Consider the following 22,825-nt stretch of genomic DNA (forward strand, 5'->3'; position numbering starts at 1 on the left):
GATTAGGTTGATTGGAAATTAACTCTTTTTATTTAAAATATTAGTGTTTCAAGAACATTTTGTTGTTCGTGATTTCCACAGCAGAAGCTTTATGTAAAATCAAAAATTCGTTATTTATTAGAGCATTTATTGACATAAAATATAATCATTTTCCATTTAGACCATTTTAGCAGATCTGTGTCTTACTAAAGGTTTACAAATTAGCTGTGTGGCCCTGATTTGAATGGATATCCTGTTCATATTAAACAAAACTTGCCTTAAAATAGAACTGATTTATTGGATTAATAATATAGAGAGTATAAAAGATCATAAAATAATTTTTCTTGAATTCATTTTTTTTTAAAATAATATTTCATATTTGTTTTATTTCCTACAGACACGTGCCGAAAATTATATTTTTGCAGATTTCATTTCCAAAAAGATTTAATTTATTTTTAGTTGGAGCTTTAATTAATGTGATGGCAACACTTTGAAAAAAAGCTAATTTTTTCCCATGAATGCGAAACGTGCTCATGCAGCTTAAATTTTATTTTTATTTTGTACAAAAAAAATTGTTGAAAAATATAGTTAAAATATTTATTTAAAAATTCATTAAAAATAGAAGTTTAATTTTAAGGTAAAAACATTGGTGCCATTTAAAAGATAAATTTTTGATCTTTAACTTCATGTAAAAATCTTTTTTGTGCGGTAATATTTTCGGAAGTTATAGCAGAAACACGCCAAAATTTCGCTTAATTTTTAAATAAATAAAATTCTAATTAAAAATTCGAAAAAAAGCCAGGTGCACATTCCCGGCCTCCAAGGTATACACGTGCCAAATTTGGTAGCTGTAAGTTGAATGGTCTGGTCTGTAGAGCGCCAACACACACACACACTGAGTTTTATTATAAGTATAGATATAGATTTGATAAAAAGTGAAACAAAACAAAGAAAGATATTTTTGTAGAAAATATAACATAACAATCCAGTTTTATTAAGAATTTTAGTGAAATTATACATTTTCAGTTTATACGTAGGTATAATTAAATTGAATTTTATTCAGGACTTAACATTTTTAAATGTTCATGATGAACGGGAGGTATATATGGTAATAAATGCATCTTGTTTTTTGCATTTTTCAGGTGTAATAGATCTTCTTTTTTTCATTCATAAAAGATAATTTTATATTTCTGAAATTACTTGGTCTTCCTCGTTGTGGTGGCAAATCGATCATTTTAAATTCAGCATCTGGTTCTATCGAAGTTTTGTAGAACATTTTGTATGGTGCATCCCTTGTAAATCTGATCCAGCGTGTGGTTAACAATTCACGATTTCTCCATCATTATTTTTATTTCTACAGATGTTGGGAATCCGCGCTTTATTTCATGTATTAAACATTTTTTATGTTTTCGACAATTTCGTATTACTTTATTGTAATCCTGGGAATATATAAGAAACTGGTTTTCCGGATTGCCAGTTCTACCACTCCAAAATCACGATCGTTCGGTAAAATTGAATGTTCTGACAACACAAATTTGTGATCAATGATATTTATTTCATTGTTACTGAACTGAACAGTCGGGGTTAGAAGTAAATATATTATCGAAACACAAAATTAAGATATATTTTTTATTATTTATGAAATAATGTATAACCACCGATTTTCATTATCAAAGATAGATAAATAGAAACACCTTAGACTTCAGACATGATATCAAACGACCGCTTTTGCTTTACCATACAGCAACCGGAGCTAAATCTTGCTATAATATATTCGGTCAAAAATAGGGTCAATCTAAGATGAACTTGCCCCACTTTCAAAATAAACGACTCATATGTAATGAATGAATGTGTGTTTGTCATTGTAATTTTAGCTGTATTGCTTATCAATGATATGAAGAAAAAAATGAATTATAATGTTTTGTATATAATATCAAAATCTATGAACTCGATTTAAATTGCCGATTATATTTTTTATTTGTTAAAATTCAAACATGAAATTTTTTGCATTCTCTTATACGTAGTATAAAGAAAAAAAATATTATAATCATAAAAAAAAATCGAATTTCAGAATTTGACAAATTACCGAGTTCTAGCATTCCTTTAGCAAAAAAAAAGTATTTTATATTTAATTTTAATTACTTTTAGATTGAATAAAAGTTTAAAATAATTAAAATGAAAAAGTTTACTTTTCAATAAATTAATTCTATTGCAGTTTTGATTACTGTTTTTATTATATTTTAGAAGAACAGATTTACAACTTATGTTTTGATAATTTCCTTTAAATTAATTCTATTCAATCTTGATGTTCCTCTGCATTATTCCCTTCTAAAACATATTAATTTGACAAATAAACTATGGATAAAAGTTAATCAATCGGAATTTTTCACGATTAAAAATAGAGATCTATGATATTTTTTGGAAGTCATATGTTTTTTTTATAATTTAAATAAAAAATAATCAATTTTCCAAATTATACTTAAAATTTTACAAATTACTCTACTTAAATTTTTTAGTTTGTTTATTTTGTTTGCTATATTTTAAATATTTCTATTTTATTCTTTTGAATTCTATATTAATTGAAGGCAATAAGGAAGATTTTACTTGCACGTTTTAAAATCAGATTTCATATTTAAAAAATCTTATTGATAAATTATGTAAAACTGTTATTGACTCTGTCGTCTTAACACAGTTTTCTATTTTTTCAAATATTCTTTTCAAAGCTATTCAAATAGTATATTGCGCTGATATATCAATTTTTTTTTATTTTATTCTTTGGAATTTTCTTTTAATTGGACATGGAAGATTATACTTCCACGGTTTAAAATCAGGTTTCATATTTAAATAACCTTATTAGTAAATATTTTAAAATTATTGTCTATGTTCGCTTAAAAAGTTTTGGTTGAATGACTTAGTATTTTTTTTTTCAAATATTCTTTTAGAAGCCATTCATATAGCATATTGCATTGATATATCAATTATTGAAATAAAATATTCTGCTACTTTAAAGGCATATGAACATTTTTATATTAACATTTTCAAGTTTCATGTTCAGTTCGTTGCTATCTAAACAAAATGCATCGGAAAAAAATTGAAACAGCATTGGGAAAAAAAAGAAAGAAAAAAAAAAACTACATCATGTTTTAACCCATAAACCTATGTGCTAATTATTTTAATGTATCAATCTATATCTAATGCCAAATTTTTTCTGCATAATTCATTTTCTAAACAAATCCGAATAAGGAATTCACATTCTTTTGTTCGGAAATATTTGTTTGCTTCTTTCAAAAACAAATGCTTTCTTTCATTATAAGTAACAACACGTCAAAATTAACTGCTAAAACCTTTTCAATTATATAGCACTAAAAGATGATATAGAGTTTTTTTTTTCTTATCAATGGTTATTATAACAATTTCAACCCATTTGTAAGAATTCTGTTTAGTTTATTTAAAAATCATTCTTCAATAACGACGAAACATATTGTATTGACATTTGTTGACAAATTATTTTTAAAAAAGAAATATGCTAATCGTGTTAAAAAGGTTTTTTTTTCTTTTAATAATTGCTTTTACAATCAATCTGGAAATATAACATGTTTATAGAATAATATTATTTTCTTGTCAACTCGTTTGTTTTGGCAGCATTGAAAGATGCTTAATAACAGCTTTTTGTCAATTTCATTCTTTTCTCTCAAACTGAAAGATGGTTTTATTTTATAATTACTTTAAACTGTCAAAAATTCAAAACTTGTAATTACGATTCCCAACCATGACTTTTGGCTTTGTTGATTCACATTTCAAATACTTGTCAATTTACTTATGGAAAATACGTTTCAATATTCTTAAAGAAATTTGAATAATAATTCAAATTGATGAGCATTAATTATTTATTGATTTATTCTCCCAGTGGTAATTTTTATTTGGATAGTTTTGTTGACACTTTTTAGGAATGAAGAACTTTCGTCAAACAAAAATATATCCAATTATTCATAATTTTAGTGTTGCGCATTTTAAGCTCATGAAAACACTTAATGGATCCATTTTATTTATATTTCACTTAAAGCATGAGACATGAGACAATGATTGAATCTAGTAGTGTAAATAAAAAGACAAACTTTTAGCTGATTTTTTTAAAAATTAAAATGAAGTTATATTTGAACAATTAACGATTAAATTAATAAATGTTATTTACTATATGTTGTACAAGAAGATTTTATGATACTTTTAAAAATATGAGAAAGAAAATGTTCATTAATTAATTTCATTTCTTTAACAGTTATCTGAATTAAACTTAGATAAAATCAAAGTGATTCATATAGGTCATTAACGAAATAATTAAACGTTTATTATTAAGTAACAAAGCTCATTTAATTTGCTTTTGTTTAAATATGAATTACAAATTTTAACAATATAATATATGACGAAGAAAGTTCTTTTTATCTCTTTGACGAAAAACATTTTCAAAAGTATTTGGCTTTTATGGTGATCTTTTATCAGCATTTATAAAATTGAATAATTTTTTCTCATAAGCGAGATATTGATCTTGATCTAAGATGCAAGATAAAATTACTTGAATTCTGATATTTAATGAATATAGAAGCAGTTTTGAAATCATAAACTAAACAAAATAAGATGAGAAGAAACAAACAAGTTGTCATTCATATCCATAGCCCAGTTATATTCAAAAGAACGTCTTTAAGAATCTCTGCTAACTACTGCTGTGTTCCAATTTTTAAATCAAAAGTGAACACCAGGATATCTTAAAAATAATAATTCGAAAAACTGACAAAATAAAATCTTTTGACTACTTACATTTAAATTATGATGCACACTTCATTTAAAAGAAGGCAGTTTTGCAATAACATTTCTACAGTAACTTACGTGTGAATCATTGCAATTTTTTTTTCAATACATCGCTTATCCTGAATGGAATATTCACTGTCTGCCTATTATAATAAATAAACAATGAGTCTCTGTATCTGTTGATATGTTGGGAATATATATAAGATAAGATATGTTGGGATAAGAAGAAGAAAACTTTCTAAGGTGAAGGAAATTCCAAAAAAGAGAGTCTTCTGTCCCCAACCGATTTTTAAGTCATGTGATTAAAAGTATAGTGTATTGAGTTCCATTATTTTTATGAAAAAATGAGCATGGCATTGACATGTCTTTCTTTCAATAAATTAGGTACACATTTCATGAAGGCATGCCCTTTCTGTCACAAACTGCATGCCAAATTAGATATATGAGTCCTTGCGTTTCTGTGTTATTGTGTATTCAAACATAGGAATAAAGGCTTAAACAGATGAGTATCCCATTGACAATCTTGATAAGAAATTGAATCTACATGTACATGTTAGATATAATATTATATAATAATTTTCATCTATCTCCCACTTTGAGCCTTTGTGTGAATGTGTCAAACTCTGCTACACACATTATTTAATTTAAAGCATTTACTCTAACATTTTATAGCAATATACAAACTTTGTGTTAAAGGATCGCATTCTAGAATTCATTCCACTAGCTCAGTACAGGTTTGAGTTTCCTTGTTCACAGACTGTTAGACATAATTCCAAAAATGTGTTTTTCGAAGTCAGGACACATAAAACTTGGAATTGTCTTTAAGACATTGTGGTAACGACATTTTCTGTTTAAATACTTCATATACGAAAATCTCATAGATCTCAACACCTTCTCAGATGAAATCCAATTGTTACCTACCCTCCACAAAGTCATTTATATGTTAACACATAAAATGAATCTAAAAGAAAAAAAGAAAAGAAAAGAATAAGGAAAATTGAAATAACCCAAATAATTGGTAATTCCAATAGGTTCCTAATTCCTAACAGGTATCCAATCAATATATCCAACAGGTTCCTAACAGGTATCCAATAAATATATCCAACAGGTTCCCAACATGTATCCAACCAATTGGATACCTGTTAGGAATTGTAACGTATTGAAAAGTACGGACCTTTAACATGCCTAGCTGTTCTAAAACTAACAAAACAATTCTGTTGAAAAATAAGCAGTGCTCTTGAATGAGATAATGCATTTATTTCTGTTCTTTCTTGAAAGAAAGATTATGTAAGATCCAAATTTATTGCAGATATTCCTGAGAGTTAAAAAAGCAGTCAGAAAATAAGATTTGTGTGATTAAAAAACATCCATCGGTCCATATTTTGGAGCAAATGCGCCTGGTTGTATTTGGAAGCAACTTCAGGTTTATTTGTTTTTCCAGGTTACTAACAAAAGAACATTAGATATATGTGTAGCAATAAATTTTATTTCAGCTTATTCAGCATGTTTCAAAATTTATGCATTTACAAAATGCACTGGAAATCTTCAAAACTTATTTTATTTAATCTTTTAATGTACCGAGTCTTATTTTTTATTCTATTCTTTTATCTTCTTTTTAGTTTGTGCAAAATATGCCCTTTTTTACATTCATATTGTGTATTTCTGTACACATGTGTACAACACATTGATTTAGTTTATCAAAACTACAATCTTTAAAATATTAAAAGAGATCTCATTTAAATTTCTTCATGTTGTTTGGAAATTCATTGTTATCCAATTATAATTTTTATACTTGCTTAAAGAATGCATCCTTAATAATATTAAAAGATGAAAAAAATTAAGTAAATTCTTTATACAAATGTTTAAAAAATATGAATTCATAATTTTATTTATTCTTTCTTTATGTTTGCAAACGTTTTTTTAAAACTTGCATACACTGCCTTTTTTATAAAAATGTTCTCAAAGAATTTTCAAATACTTTTGAAAACATTGGACATTTCTGTATTTATCTCTTTCCATATATTCTTAGGTATTCAATGGCAATACAGTTACCAAATATTTAAATATTCGGCGCACATTTCTAAAAATATTACTTACATATAAAATTATTATGAAAAATTAAGTTGATATTCTAGAATTACGTCTTTTTTTTTATCTATAAATGTCCTAGCAATTATAGGCATTTTTGCTATTATAGTTCATGGATTCCCAGGTGTTTCTTTTCTGTTAGTAATAATTCATGAATGGAAGTTCTAACTAGATTTTTTTTCTCGAAGAATAGCCTGTTTCAGCTTGCTTTTATTTAATTCAATATACAGGTTATTAAAGAAATCATTCGAAACAGTTCTAATATACAAAAAACAGTAGTACAGGTGGTTATCAAAATAATGGAAACACCTGTGAATAAAAGTGTCATTTTTGAATTTGCTTTGTAAGCATTAAAATATAATAATAGCCAACAGTTTTTTTTATAAATAGCAATGTATATATTCTGGTAGTATGTGTTAGCTTTATTGAAGTTCTGTAATTTAAGAATTTTTTTCAAAGGCGTAAAATGTTGGACTTCTCGAATTTTCAAAGAGGCCAAATTGTAGGAGCCCGGCTAGCTGGAGCAAGTGTGACCGAAACATCCCAACTTTTAGGCGTTTTTAGATGTACGGTGTCTAAAGTCATGACAGCATATACACAGCGCGGCAAGACAAGTTCGGCAAATCAGAATAGTGGTCGGAAAGAGAAGCTCAGTGGAAGAGACCGACTGGTATTAAAGCGGATTATAATGTCTAAAAAGCGAACAACTGCAGCAAAAGTAGCCACAGAGTTCAATACCTATCTGGATTCTCTAATGTCAGTAATTACAGTTAGAAGGCACCTTCATAAACAGAACATTTATGGCAGAGCAGCAATTCCCAAGCCACTTGCCACAGATGTTAATGGTAAACGTTTTATATAGTAGTGCCACACTCACAAAACCTTATGGCAGAGATTCATAAGTGGAAGAAAGTAATATGGTCTGAAGAATCGTGTTTCACACTTTTCCCTACAGCAGCACGGGTGCACATTTGGAGGACATCTACACAAGCGTATGAACGTGATTGTCTCTTTCCAACTCTCAAGCATGGAGGTGGATCTGTCTTGATATGGGCAGCCATGTTTTGGTTTTCTGCTGGACCAATCGTAACCCTGAAAAGAAGGATCAATGGGGAGAAGTATATAGAAATTTTAGCTGATCAAGTCCATCCTATGATGCAAACTTTATTTCCTAAAAGGGATAGAATTTCCCAGGATGATAAGGTATCTATCCAAGCAGCGAGACTTGTCCAATCATGGTTTGATGAACACGAGGATAAAGTTAAATATCTGCCTTGGTCCGCACAGTCACCAGACCGCAATATAATTGAACAGTTATGGTATATTTTAGAGCGTTCAATACGGAATCTATATTCTCCACCGGCATCTTATCCAGAACTTTCGCAATATCTCCAGGAAGAATGATGTAATATTTAGAGGACTAAATACTATTCAACACGTATGAATAGATTCCTAGGCGAATCCAAGCTGCACTACATGCTGAAGGCTGTCCTACACCATATTAATAAGGATTTTTTTATAAATCTAAGGTGTTTTCATTATTTTGACAGCCACCTGTATATTCCCATGAAAGAAGCTGACTTGAAAATCAGACAGAATGGAAAACAGAGTATAAATAATGCTACAAAAAAAGGAAGAATAAAATATTGTTAATTGAAAGAAATAATTCTTATTTTTATTTAGCAGAACAAATGGTATTATATAATGAATATTGTTCGTTCAAGTTTTTGATGTGTCCACGCACAAATAAAATTATTTTTCTGAAAGTTAAAAAGTTATTAAAGTGAGTGCAAATTTAAAAGATTTAAATTCTTTATAATGAAAATGACTGTAATTCCTATCAGACATTGAATTCCTAATTATATGCACGTCTCAGTTTTAATAAAATTTTTATCCCTTGTAATAAATGAGAAATTTTCAATTAATTAATCATGCTAAATATTTTCATACTAAGGATGCTATCAATGGCGATAAATTATTGGTTTAAATATTTTCATTACTGGTTATCTCTGTAATTATAAAAACATTTATGAATCTTTCACCCAGTCACTCAACTTCTAAATAATAGTAATAATCAGATAAGAGTATAATCAAATGAGGGAAATGTATATTTAATACAAAATTGCTCCCTTTTTTTTTTCTTCAATTATAAAAAAAGAACACAATGAATTTTAAAATATTTTTTGAAGAATTTAACTTTTAAATTATATCCAAGTAAGCTTAAGTCCTAGGCTGACAAATTTCCTCTTATCAATCGACATCAAAAATTAAATTCTCATATTTAATCTTACTTTGAAGAAATATCTTTTTTTCTTTAAGTAAAATGGATATAACTAACTAGGTAATAGAGAATTCTGGAGTTGAAAACAGTGGAAAAATAATTAAATAATATTGTTTTAATATGGAGTATCTTAAAACAATATTCCATATACCACATCTAATAGCAGTAGTGCCGAAAGTCGTACAGGGCCAATTCGTTTCATTAAAGCAAACATTTATAAGATTTTAGGACGATTAAAAGTCGCCTATGCGCATGAACTCAAATCACGGGCTTCAACTATTACTTGGTTGCACCATTGGCAACTATCAATTAATAGGTCCTATTATATCCAATGCCCTGCGACTCACCGATGAGGTCTGTAATACAACACATTATACAAGATTAATATCAATCTCAAAGTGGTATTTAATGCACGAACGTTGCTACATTGGATAAGTAATGATGTCACTAAGCTTTCTTGGATTGTAGATTAAATTATATCCATATCACGTTATAACCGCTTAACTGTTTTGCCCGAGTGCCATACGTGCATCGATTTATCGAATTTTGATAGTTGGAAGTAAAAAATAAAACATTCATAAAGATTATAATGAAATATTAAAGTTACTGCGAATACATACATAAGTCAAGTATTCAATGGATTTCCATTTGAATCAAAATAAGAAAATATTCCCAAAATAGAAGATGCCATCTTATTAGATAGTAAAGAAAATAAAACAGTTAAGGGGTTAAGGTGACTAAAGATCACTAAGTGATTTAACATTTGTCGACTCATATCATGAAATTTCAATTAATTACTAGGTATATTACTATTCGGAATTGACTATTAGGATTTTATTTGAGACAATAATATGCGAATCATCAATGCATTCAACTGCATATGGATAAGAGTGGTCTTATACAGATGACTACTGTTTGTAGTTCTGTAATTTGAAATCAAGCGTCTGATTACAAACAAAAATCACTTTACTTTTTAAAATGATTTGTTACTATTAAAATAATTCGCAGTTTTTCTTAAAGCGTACAGTTATTTAGATGTGCTAGCTCATTAGTGATAATTTATTGTAAATTCTGTCCACTATCTTCGAAAAGAAATCCTGTGTTTTGCCACGGTCCACGGAGGCCTGGTAGTAAGGTCTGGGCTTCAGAATCGGAGGGTTTCATTTTCGTGATTTCTGGTGTATTTTAAATCCATTCGGGCCAAACATCCTCGCTACCTGACAGCGGTTCGTCCCCAAAATACCCCTTGTGTTGCTTTTAAGCGGGATGCTAATATAACTAAACTATGTTTTTCTTCATATACTTTGTCTATCCACTTATGATTTATTTAAAGATATCCAAGCGCTACTGGCACTTTATTTCCTACTTTCTGATTTCTACAAAGTATAAATCACATAAGAAAAGAATCAATTGAATGAAACGCATAAATTCACTATAGTAAATGCGCTTATTAAAATATGTAATTTATTAAAGGATTATTTTTAATTCAGCTTTTTGATAAGAGAGATTTACTTCTATTATATAGGATGGGTAGAAATAACTTCATTTATTTTAAGGCTTTTGTATTTAAAATTAATGAACAAAATAATAAATATACACATTTTGAATACAAATTTCATATACAGATTTTGAGAAGCATGGATAAATAAATACTACAAAAAAATAAAGAAATCCCTAATAAAAGAAATTTTGGTGCTATCGGAATACAAACAGGTAGCTATGAATGCCCGACTAATTGTATCAATTTATAATTTTTTAAAATTTAAAATATTAATAACTAGATATCAGATTATTTCTGTCACAAAGAAATCAATGTAATTTTTTCATTGAGGAAAATATTCAAGATAAATCCTAAAACTTGACTTTATTTTAAAAATATTCAAAGATAATGGTGTATGTTTTTTTATTATTTTTAAATTTGATTACATTTAAAAGACTTTATGAATAATTTTCTAGCCAGTTTCTTTGCTAGAAACTGGCTAGAAAATCATAATTTTATCTGGCTTTTTAAACTGGCTTTATCATAATTTTAATAAGAAATCGAAAGCGTAGGAGAAAAATTCTAATTACTATCAAATTCGAATTATTCAGATTCTGCCATATTTATTTACTGACCCTGACTCTTCTTTTAAAATTGCAGTGGTATAATTTATATCAATTTCCCTACACGAACATAATTAGAAAATGAGACATATAATCTGTTGCAATTAGAATTGTAACAAAATTCTATTTAATTTAAATTCAGTTATTTACGGTATTGTTCGTGAACTTAGTAAATGTAAATCATTTCCGTGACTTGAGAAACCTCTTTAGTTCCTTCCTTTTAATTTCCTTATTCCTTGGAATTAGGAAGTTATAGCATTTAGCATTTAGTTTCGGAAATGGCGTATTATGAGCGCATGTAAATTCGGATGATTTTGGGATTCTAGACTCAAACCATTATCAAAATGCGGAAATGCAAATGGTAAGAGAAGTTAGATGTCATGGAGAAGTATAATTTCAGAAGAGATAATGCAGTTGATTTCAAGTAATGCTTTTTCGTCCAAGTAAATCTTTTCTAAAACTGACTCTACGCTCTGACTAATGTTAATACAAAAGATTTGGTATTTAAACTGCGTTTAGAGAGGTATAAATTGTAGTCCCAAGGGTTTCAAAGAATACCAAGCAAGTTGAAATTTAAATTACATTCCTAATTTAATGCGAAATAAAACAAATACAATAATACAAATAATCAAAAGACAATACAAACAAATAATCAAAACATTAAGTGACCAAGGCAAGATATAAATCAATTCGGTACTTTAGATGCAATTAATTGCTTTTGCAGATTATTGCTACTAAACAAAATGAAAATGATTATTATTCAAGGTGCAACATAAAATGTATGTTAATATAAAGAAATATTAATCTCGACATTACTGAATTCATTAATAATATTCACTTTCTTTTTTTCTGTTAATATTAACTGTTAACGATCAAAATTTTATTTGAGTTCATAATAATAAAATAAATGAAAAATGTTTACATGAAAATAAAAATAATAACATAGTATTGTACGACAAAATAATAAACATTCTAAAACAACTAGCATACAGGGGAGTAGACTCGCAAGAAAAGTGTGAAAATGCAACAAAAATGTTGCTGTACAACAATAATGATGATGTCGTATCCACATTACCACGGAAAGGGGATGCAGTGGCTATAACCCCTGAGCACCCTAGGGCAAAAGTCTGACTTCTAGCTCATATGAAAATGAAACTCACACATTCGCTTGCACAACTCCTTTTTACAGAAGAGATCTTCCACACACCTCAAAAATAGAACACAGGGTGAAGAACAACCATGTCCGAACCAGGATTCGAACCCCGGATGCCCAGATGACGGGGAAGATACAACAATAACATTAGAAATCAATGCATACCTCATGCACAACTGTAATTATTCATGCACAATAAATTCATAAAACACATAACAAAAACGTGTATATAGGAATTTTTATAGGAAAGTAAATATAAAGCAAAACATCGTACCATATAATATCAATATAAGAAATAAGTATATATAACATACACTATTCTATAATTCTTCTGTAACTATTCATTTGTTGCAAAATCATAAATCTAGCATACAGGAGCAGGCAAGCACACAATAAAATAGAAAAAAATGTTGGAAATTGGAAACCATTCAATAGTAATATAAGAAATCAGTATATGTGTGATTCGTAACAATTGTTATTCATGCAAAAATTCATGAATTCCTTTTGGAATTATCACTACACGCGATTCATCATACAGTCGGTTCAGTAATTCGGCTTCCTACTTGTACATATCAGCAGAAGAAACAGCTATGAGCTATAGAAATATTTTTAAATATTAAAAATCATAAAAATATAAATAAAGATTATCATTATTGTGTATGTCAAATTTAAATGCATTTTTTTTTATAAAAAAAACCCAGAATATATTTAATATTTTAATTTAAAAAGTAAATCAAATAATAAACTTAATCAAAAGTAAATTCGCCCTTAAGTTATAATGACGAATTTTATTATTTACTTTTGATTTGTTGTATTACAACTTTTCTTTGAAGTATCTACTGTTCTTTTAAAATAATTGTTTTTTTTTATTAAGTTCTCTCTGTCATTCCATTGTGAGAAGCTGTAAGAGACGTACTATATGTTCCACAGAACCTGTTTTTCCCAAAAACACAAGATCTCTTTCTAAAGGATTTTTTTTAATAAACATAAATGCTCCGTTACTTGTTAATATCTGATTTAATTGGGTTGGTTAAAAAGACCAGTTTGTGTATACTCGCATCTTTCTTTAATGAATTGTCTCTTTCATTTAGAATTATCGACTTGCTGAAGAATTTGCAAAAGTTCTAGTATTAAAAAAAGGAGAAATAGGAAAGATCCATCGAAAAAAAATTAAAGTAAACACACACAAAAATTATAAAAATAAAAATTTATATTTATGTCAAAAATTCAAAGATTCATGGAAAGTAAGCCAATAAATCTCACTGTTAACCAAATTTAAATTGTGTTGAAACTAAGAGTCATCCATTTAATGAGAAAACTGCCTAGCAACCTAAATAAATCATTGAGACGTAGACTGAGTTCCAGACAGTTCTCTGCTGTTGTTACTAATCTCCAAAAGAGAGCTCCAATTACATGAAACGCAGGATTCTTTTTTCCCCTATAATTTCGATAACAAGCAAGAAGAGAATAGATAAGACATTAATGATCAGTTCAATGAATACAAGAGAATATTGCTGGAATTGAGAAAGTTGTTCAGTTGGATTAACATTCTGTATAAAAGTCGTAAGATATTTATTATTGTAATGATGATATGGTGCTGTGCTGTATTTTGATGACAACAACAAAACATACTACCATGGCGTTTGATCCATGATAATATATATCACTGTACCACATCAAATTTTCAAATCTCTGACATCATGGCCGTAAAATTTTCCTAGAAAGTTTGGCCAATGCACAAAATTGTAGAAATAACACAGAATTGGTCCCGAAATTTGATATTGTAATTATGAAAATCATTTGAATGAGCTTGAACAAAAATATATTTATGAAAGTTTGAGAAACAAATCTGCTTCAGTAAAAAGTTATCATATTCTTTTCTTGGAATGATTCAGCAGACTGGAATTTTATTTTCAAAATGAATGAACTGAAACTACAATTTGAAGGATAGCTTTTTAGAAGAAGAATTTGATAATACGAGATAATTTATATTCATGTTCAAGATTATTCCTATTTTTATCCCTCTTTTAAAGCTAATTATCAAAATTATTCGCGTGAAGACATAGTCATATATTTCAAGAATGAAATAGTAATCTGTCACCCAACGTCATCAGTCTTACACAAATACGTATTAGTTCTTTTATTTGTTCTATATATTTGTTTATCTCAATATTTGTTTTCTATCCAGACTTCTATTACATATAAATTGAGAATAACATTTTAAATCATGCGTTAATTCATTGAAGCAATATAAAACCAATCATATAATTCCAAACATTGTCAACACTCGATTGCCAACTATTTTGGTACCTAATTTTGTTATATCTTGTCTCTTTCAGTAAACTAAAAGAGACAAGTTATATTGATGCACAATCAATATTTGACAAATTATCTTTTATTTAAAAAAAAGTAATTACAATTTAATACATTTTTTTTGTATTTTTATTGAAATTAAATGAAAAAGTATTTACTACTTTATTTTTTTTGTCTTTAAATTTCTGCAACCTTAACAATGAAGAATTCTTTAACCTTCCTAGTGTATAATTATTTTGATCTTATACCTTCCAGGTTAAAAAAAAAACTTTTAAATTGAAGAAGTCGAACATTTTTCTTTTTTAATTATGCATCTGAAATCTTAAAATACTTTAATTGAAAGTTATTGAAAAATTAGGCATATAAATACTAGCTATTTACTTTTGAATTGAGCATGAAAGTGGGAAAAGAAAGTTCATCACTTAAAGGGTTAATTGATATTGTTTGTTCTTACAATCCAGTGGTATTTTAAAACTTATCATAATTTATTTCTTCAATCTTGAAAAAGAATATATCTTTATTTTATTGTATTTTTTTTTCCTTATTTTTTTCAATAAAAAACAATGTCTGATTTTTTTTTTTTTAGTTCTATGTATATGAATTTATATTATAAAAAAAGACATTTCTTAGATTACTCTAGTAGATGATGATAGATAAGCTTTCAATTTTAAAGTCTTCAATTTCTTAATTCAAACATTCCATGTAGATTGAAATATAAAATCGATGCAGAGAGAAAATGTAATTCAAGTGTGAATAATCATTTTGTTTTGATTTTATACTATTCTTACTTTATTAGTTCAATTAATTTAAACGCTATTTTCAGTTCTGAGCTTAAACTGATATCAGACCAAAATTACTTTCTTTTATAACTTTACTAGATATATCAAAAATATCACAAAATCCCAAAAGTGATAAAAACGAAGACGAAATTTCGCCATTAAATTCTTATTTCCTGAAATACAACAAAAATAGTTTCTTTTCTAAAAATAACGATTTCGGTAATAGCGTATTTTAAATTAACTTTCCTTTTTCATACGCTTTTATAATAGCTATAAGATTGCAATCGTAGCTCAATGATTGCAATCTGAGATTTTCTGGCATGAACGCAGAAGTTTTCGTTGCAATTTCTGTAATTAAAATTCCTGAAACCATGAAAATAGTTCCCAATGGATTAGAGAATAATTACTGAAGGAGTTCATTAATGATGGTATTTTCAGAGTAGTTTATTAGGTACTTAAATAATTTCGGTTCTTCCATGAAAGGGATTAACTGGAAAATGGGCAGACCAATTTAAAATCAAAAGGATTTCACCATCTATCAGCTAGAAATGGATTTATAAGTCGAAAATATTGTCAAAACAATTATTGTTAATTGATGTCATTAAGCGAAGAAAATGTTGTCATTAGTCAATATTTCCTCTAATATTAATGTATGAGTTTTATGTTAGAAACAATTACTGATATAATTCTTTTTATATGAGCAGTTTTTTTAGGTGCTTAAATGGTTCTTGTTCTTCAATGAAAAGGATTAATGAGAAAATGGACAGCCCTATTTAAAATTGAGAGGAATTCTCCGTCTTTCAGCTAAATATGGATTTATAAGTCGTGAATACTGTCAAAACAATTATTGATAATTGATGTCATTAAGCGAAGAAAATGTTGTCATTTGTCAATATTTCCAATAATACTAATATACGAGTTTTATATTAAAACATTTACCAATATAATTCTTTTTATAAGAGTGCTATTATAAAACTCTTATGAATGCCGTGGTGAGTTATTAGTGATGGAATTAGAGATCTTATCACACATCCATACACACACACACACACGTATGTATATATATATATATATATAAAGAACCAGAGTGGGCTATCATACATTTTACATTTTTTATTTTCTTATTTTTACATTACATTACATAAAATGTAAATGTTGAAGTTGTATATGCTGGAAGCAAAACTTATAAAATTTATAAAATGTTTATAAAAATTTGATGCCTATCTTAGGTTAAACCAAAATTATGAGTTGACCAAGTCTGGTTGCTAATGCACTTTAAATAAGATACTTAAATATTAAACCCGCTTCCGTGGATCACATATTCTAACAATAGTGTGTTTAAAATTCAAAAGTTATCTCGATTTATCGCTCCCAGTATAAATAAACTTAATTTATATTCATCATATGAAAATTATAATATTTCCTTAGGAAACTTTCTCATAGAGTGATGTGTTTCAGAATTAAAGATATCGATACTTAACATAATGAAGAAATCGTTTGGGAATTCGAAGAAAACAGTTATTGCTTCAGGATTTAGATCATTTTTAATAGAGAAAAAAAAAGAACAAAATTAAGTGCTAAAAATCATAAAAAATTAATTATTGATTGATTGATAGCATTATTATTCTAATCGGGACACTAAATCTAGTTTCTAAACAGTAAGTTATAAATATGTAATTTTAGTTGAAGACAAGTTATAAATGAACCAAATAATTATATTTGTGTAATTTTAGTCAATTCATTTCATCCTAAAAATTTGAGGAATTAAAAATTTCCTTCTTTGAACACAATCCTATTAGTTCTATTTCGTAAAAATACGTTATATACTACTATTTTAAACAAAATGAGCACACCCAATCTGCGATTAAATAATAACGTTTTGATTTCCATTATTTTACGTCAATCAGTGACTACCTTAGGTAAACGAAGTCCATTGAGTAGATGGTCTGTTTTAGGCAGCCTTTAAAAGTCTTTGTCTAAATTCATCTATATAGTGAAGCCCAAAGCATGAAAACTCGAACAGTTTGTCACAGAAGAATGGAGCTAACTTCCCCCTTTAACTTTCTCGTACATACAGTATACTGAGTTGTGATTTTTCAATTCTGATCCACATTTCAGACTTTCCTGAGTCCAAATACATCAGTTATAGAATTCTTCTGTCTGTTAAGACATAAACACTTTGAGCTAGACAAATGAAATTTTAAGTATGATTTTTACATCAAATTTTAGAAGAAATTTGGTAGGTTGTATATTCGATTGCTAATGACGACGATAACATCAAAACGCAGAAAGCTCGGTAAGTTTGATAAATACCATAAAAAATACCAATCATATTTTCAATCAACTATGCAAGCGGTTGACTATCTATTGGTCTATACAACTACCTACATGCAAACGCAATAACTCAAAAGCGCAAAAACATTGATAAATTAAACCTGGAATATGATCTTGTAACTAAAATTGCAGATTTATGTCGTGTTTTGGTTTCAATTAGCCGAAAATAAGGCCTTCAAATGGAGCATTTGGCTTTCTCCACTGAATTCTAAATTGGAAAAATGCTCATGCGCGTATCACTGAAAATAAAACTCTGAGCAGTCGGGGCTTTCATGACATTTTCCAATGTTCTCAATACATATACAGGAGGGTGAGGAAAGTAATACCTTTAATAAGGAATGTACTAGAACTGTACGGAAATATCATTTACCACAGAGAATTTTTGAAAATGTAAAAGAGTAAAAATATTTTACGAATATGAGAAAATGGTATAATTTTAAAATTTGGATTTCACAGTTTCTTTTCTCAAAATCATTTTTATTGACTCATTTAATAAACAGGATATTTCTTTAGGTTAAACCATTTTACCAATTGGCAATATATAATGCTGTTGGAAATCAACTATAAGGACCTCGATTCGTGCACACCCTGTATATTTCTTATTGCAAAACTGCTTAAATTTGGTAATTCGGTAATTAATTTGGTAACATAAACATAATAGAAATTGTATGAAAATACATTGTTATACATTCATACATTAAACACTCATATATGAAATCATACATGAAAACTCCAAAATGAAATTATGCTCCTATATGAAGCCATACATGAATTTTCAAAAATAAAATTATGATCCTATATGAAATCATAAATGAATACTCAAAAATAAAATTATGCTCATAAATTAAACCATACATGAACTCTCAAAAATGAAATTATGCTCCTATATGAAATCCTACATGCACACTTAAAAATGAAATAAAACATGAACACTCAAAAATGAAATAATGCTCCTATATGAAATCATGCATGAATACTCAATAATGAAATTATGCCTCTATATGAAATCATACATGAACACTTAAAAATGAAATAAAACATGAATACTTAAAAATGAAATAAAGCATGAAAACTTAAAAATGAAGTCAAACAGGAACACTTAAAAATGAAATCAAAAATGAACATTCAAAAATGAAATAATTCTCTTATATGAAATCATGCATAAATACTCAAAAATGAAATAATGCTCCTATATGAAATCATACATGAACACTCAAAAATGAAATTAAGCTCCTATATGAAATCATACATGAACATTTAAAAATGAAACCAAAAATGAACACTCAAAAATGAAATTAAGCTCCTATATGAAATCATACATACACACTTAAAAATGAAACCAAATATGAACACTCAAAAATGAAATAATGTTGCTATATGAAATCCTAAGTGAAGCTTACAATACAATAATATTATTTATTAATGTCCCATGCTAAATGCTCCTTGAACCTTTTAAGAAATAATTTCTTATCTCACTCCCAGAAAATTGGCATATACTGATTAAGCAATCAAACGCAGGGAGATTTAAAGTCATGAAATTCAGAAAACGCGCTAGTACTTGCATTTTATAATAATCGATTGATTCGGTTGCATATTTTTGCTGAAGAAGGAATGCATTCTTTCTTTTTATTATATGAGTCAATATGAGTTTCTTAAACTCATCAGATTTAAAATATGTAAATCAATGCGTTTCTGGAAGTATTGATTTCGTAATGCGGTATAATTTTTCAAAGAAAATCTGCCTTAATTTCTCAAAATATCAAGAAGTTTGTTTTCTTCTGTTTTCCGAAACCATTTTATTTCGGCAAACAAAACAACTTCTTTTTACTAATTTTCTATTCAGTATTCACAATATATTCTTTATAGGAAAATCATCTGCCTTTTAATGGTTTAATCAATCATGGTGTGTTTGAGGTATAGTGCATGAAAGTTATTGTATTTATTTTATTCAATAAGAATTTGCACCAAATTTTTATTGTAGAAATTGTTTTCTTTTGCAATTATTTACAAAATTACTGTCATGTAGAAAAGTTTTTTATTATGTCTATATCTTGAATTCCTTTAAAATATCAACTACATAACATTTCGGAAAAATAATCATAAATTCAAGGAGCTAGATCCAGTATTTGTCAAAAAGAGTCATTACAATAATTTAACTTGCAACTATGACAGAAGGGTTTTTAAGATATTAAAATGCCAAAATAATTTTAGTTGTCCGCCATCTCTCTCATAATTTTCTTAGTAATTACTTATCCAGCAAGTTTTATTTAACCATTTTACTGAATTTTAACTTAGTAATATTTATTTCTGAATTAGTAAAATAAATGCTTTAGTTTCTCCAAAAATATATGCCATATAGAACTTTTCTATTTGTTAAACCGGGCAAAAAGGTCGTTACTAAATAATCTACTCCACAGTTTGGAAAAAATTATCAAGACTAAATAATTTCTTTCTAAGAATGGTGCAAGAATAACGTTTCTTGAAATAAGTTGCTACAGCAAATTCTGTTATCATAAGACAAAAGTTTTACAGTAATATCGAATGAACAAGTTATCAAGTCTGTTGGAGTATCGGCAATTTTTATATGAAATGGTTAAATGCTGCAAAAGATTTTAAGATATCTACATAAGGAATTATAAGATAATCTTAAACCTCATCTGACTATGGCCTCTCATCGTCTTTCCTCTTGATTGTCCCAATAATCAACATTGTTTCTTATCCATGTTTATGATAGGGCCTCGTGGAGGCCCTCGACAATATTGCCCAAAGAAAGAACGATAAAAGTGCCACTCAGTTAGCTCTGGAGATGCTGAATATTTTCTTTAACAGTTTCTTGATTTTTGACTATATTCACATTCAATTTGTTGCCCAGGCATTATGAGTACTTAATATCTTCATGGAATGCCCCTCTAGAGATTGCAGTTTTGATACACATGGTGTGAACTACTCATTATTGCGGTATCATTAAATGTAGTCACATTGGTAGCTCCGTAATGATCAGCAACATGAGAATTATCCATTACTGGAGTATCATCAGGTGCAGCCACAGTGGCAGCTTCATCATGATCAGCAGCATGTGAACTACTCATTACTGGAGTATCACCAGGTGCAGTCACATTGGCAGCTCTATTATGATCAGCAACATTTGAACTACTCATTATTGGAGTATCATTAAACGTAGTCACATTGGTAGCTCCGTAATGATCAGCAACATGTGAACTACCCCTTACTGGAGTATCACCAGGTGCAGTCACATTGGCAGCTCTATTATGATCAGCAACATTTGAACTACTCATTATTGGAGTATCATTAAACGTAGTCACATTGGTAGCTCCGTAATGATCAGCAACATGTGAACTACCCCTTACTGGAGTATCACCAGGTGCAGTCATATTGGCAGCTCTATAAAGATCAGCAACATTTGAACTACTCATTATTGGAGTATCATTAAACGTAGTCACATTGGTAGCTCCGTAATGATCAGCAACATGAGAATTATCCATTACTGGAGTATCATCAGGTGCAGCCACAGTGGCAGCTTCATCATGATCAGCAGCATGTGAACTACCCCTTACTGGAGTATCACCAGGTGCAGTCACATTGGCAGTTCTATTATGATCAACAGCATTTGAACTACCCATTACTGGAGTATCATCACGTGCAGCCACAATAGCAGCTTCATCATGATCAGCAGCATGTGAACTACCCCTTACTGGAGTGTCACCAGGTGCAGTCATATTGTCAGCTCTATTATGATCAGCAACATTTGAACTACTCATTATTGGAGTATCATTAAACGTAGTCACATTGGTAGCTCCGTAATGATCAGCAACATGAGAATTATCCATTACTGGAGTATCATCAGGTGCAGCCACAAAAGCAGCTTCATCATGATCAGCAGAATGTGAACTACCCCTTACTGGAGTATCACCAGGTGCAGTCACATTGACAGCTTCATCATGATCAGCAGCATGTGAACTACCCATTACTGCAGTATCATTACGTGTAGTCACATTGCCAGCTCCATCATGATTAGCTGTATGTGAACTACCTATTAAGGGAGTATCATCAGATGCAGTTACATAATTTTTCTATCAACCAGAGATAAATTCCTACTACCTCACCATTCCTTATATTACAGATCATATTTCTTTTAGAAAATTTATATTACTATATTTTTAAAAAACAACAAAAAATTTTTTTTTAAAGTGCGGTTAAAGAAATTGAATATTTTGTTGAATAATAATATAATATAAATTTGTGAATTTTCTCCTTTTCCTATTCTCTTGAAAGCATAAAAGATATACACACTTCAGTTGTGTGATTAATGGCTGTGATATTTATAGTATCTTCTTATGGGGGGGGGGGAATGCGTTTTTGATCAGCTTAGTGTCTCCCTTAATTTTATAGCTATTATTTATAGATTTGTTCTAAAACAAAAGAAAAACTATATAAAAGCCATTTTTATGGCTCACTAAAGAATTTTTGCTCAAAACTTAGAGTAGTTAAAAGAAATTTATTTATGATATTCTGGTTTTATCAAATATAGGCATATAAAGCGCAAAGTAACAATAAATTCTCATAAAGAGTGGATGATAACATAAAAACATTTTCAAAAGCTTTTAAGATCATATAAAATATAAATAAATAAATATTCTGTTTTCTTTATAAGAATATACTTTAAAGAAATTATTATGTTTTCTATTCTTCAACTGACCAGAACCAATAAAATTAGATATATGAAGTAAAACAATAGGTTATACCATAAATAATATAAAAAGGAAATACATTTAAATTTACAGATAACACTTGAGAACTCAGACAGAACAGAAATACGAAGAATAATCATAAAAGGAGTTTTTGAATGATTGTATTTGATTTTAACCTTTTACAGCTGATTCAAAAATTGAAAAGTTCTAGAAATTCTAAAAAAAATATATGACCATTATTCTAAACACACAGAATGATCTCATATGTTAAAAAATGACTTAG

The sequence above is a fragment of the Argiope bruennichi genome, chromosome 6 (genome assembly GCF_947563725.1).
Source record: "Argiope bruennichi chromosome 6, qqArgBrue1.1, whole genome shotgun sequence".
Lineage (NCBI taxonomy): Eukaryota > Metazoa > Arthropoda > Arachnida > Araneae > Araneidae > Argiope > Argiope bruennichi.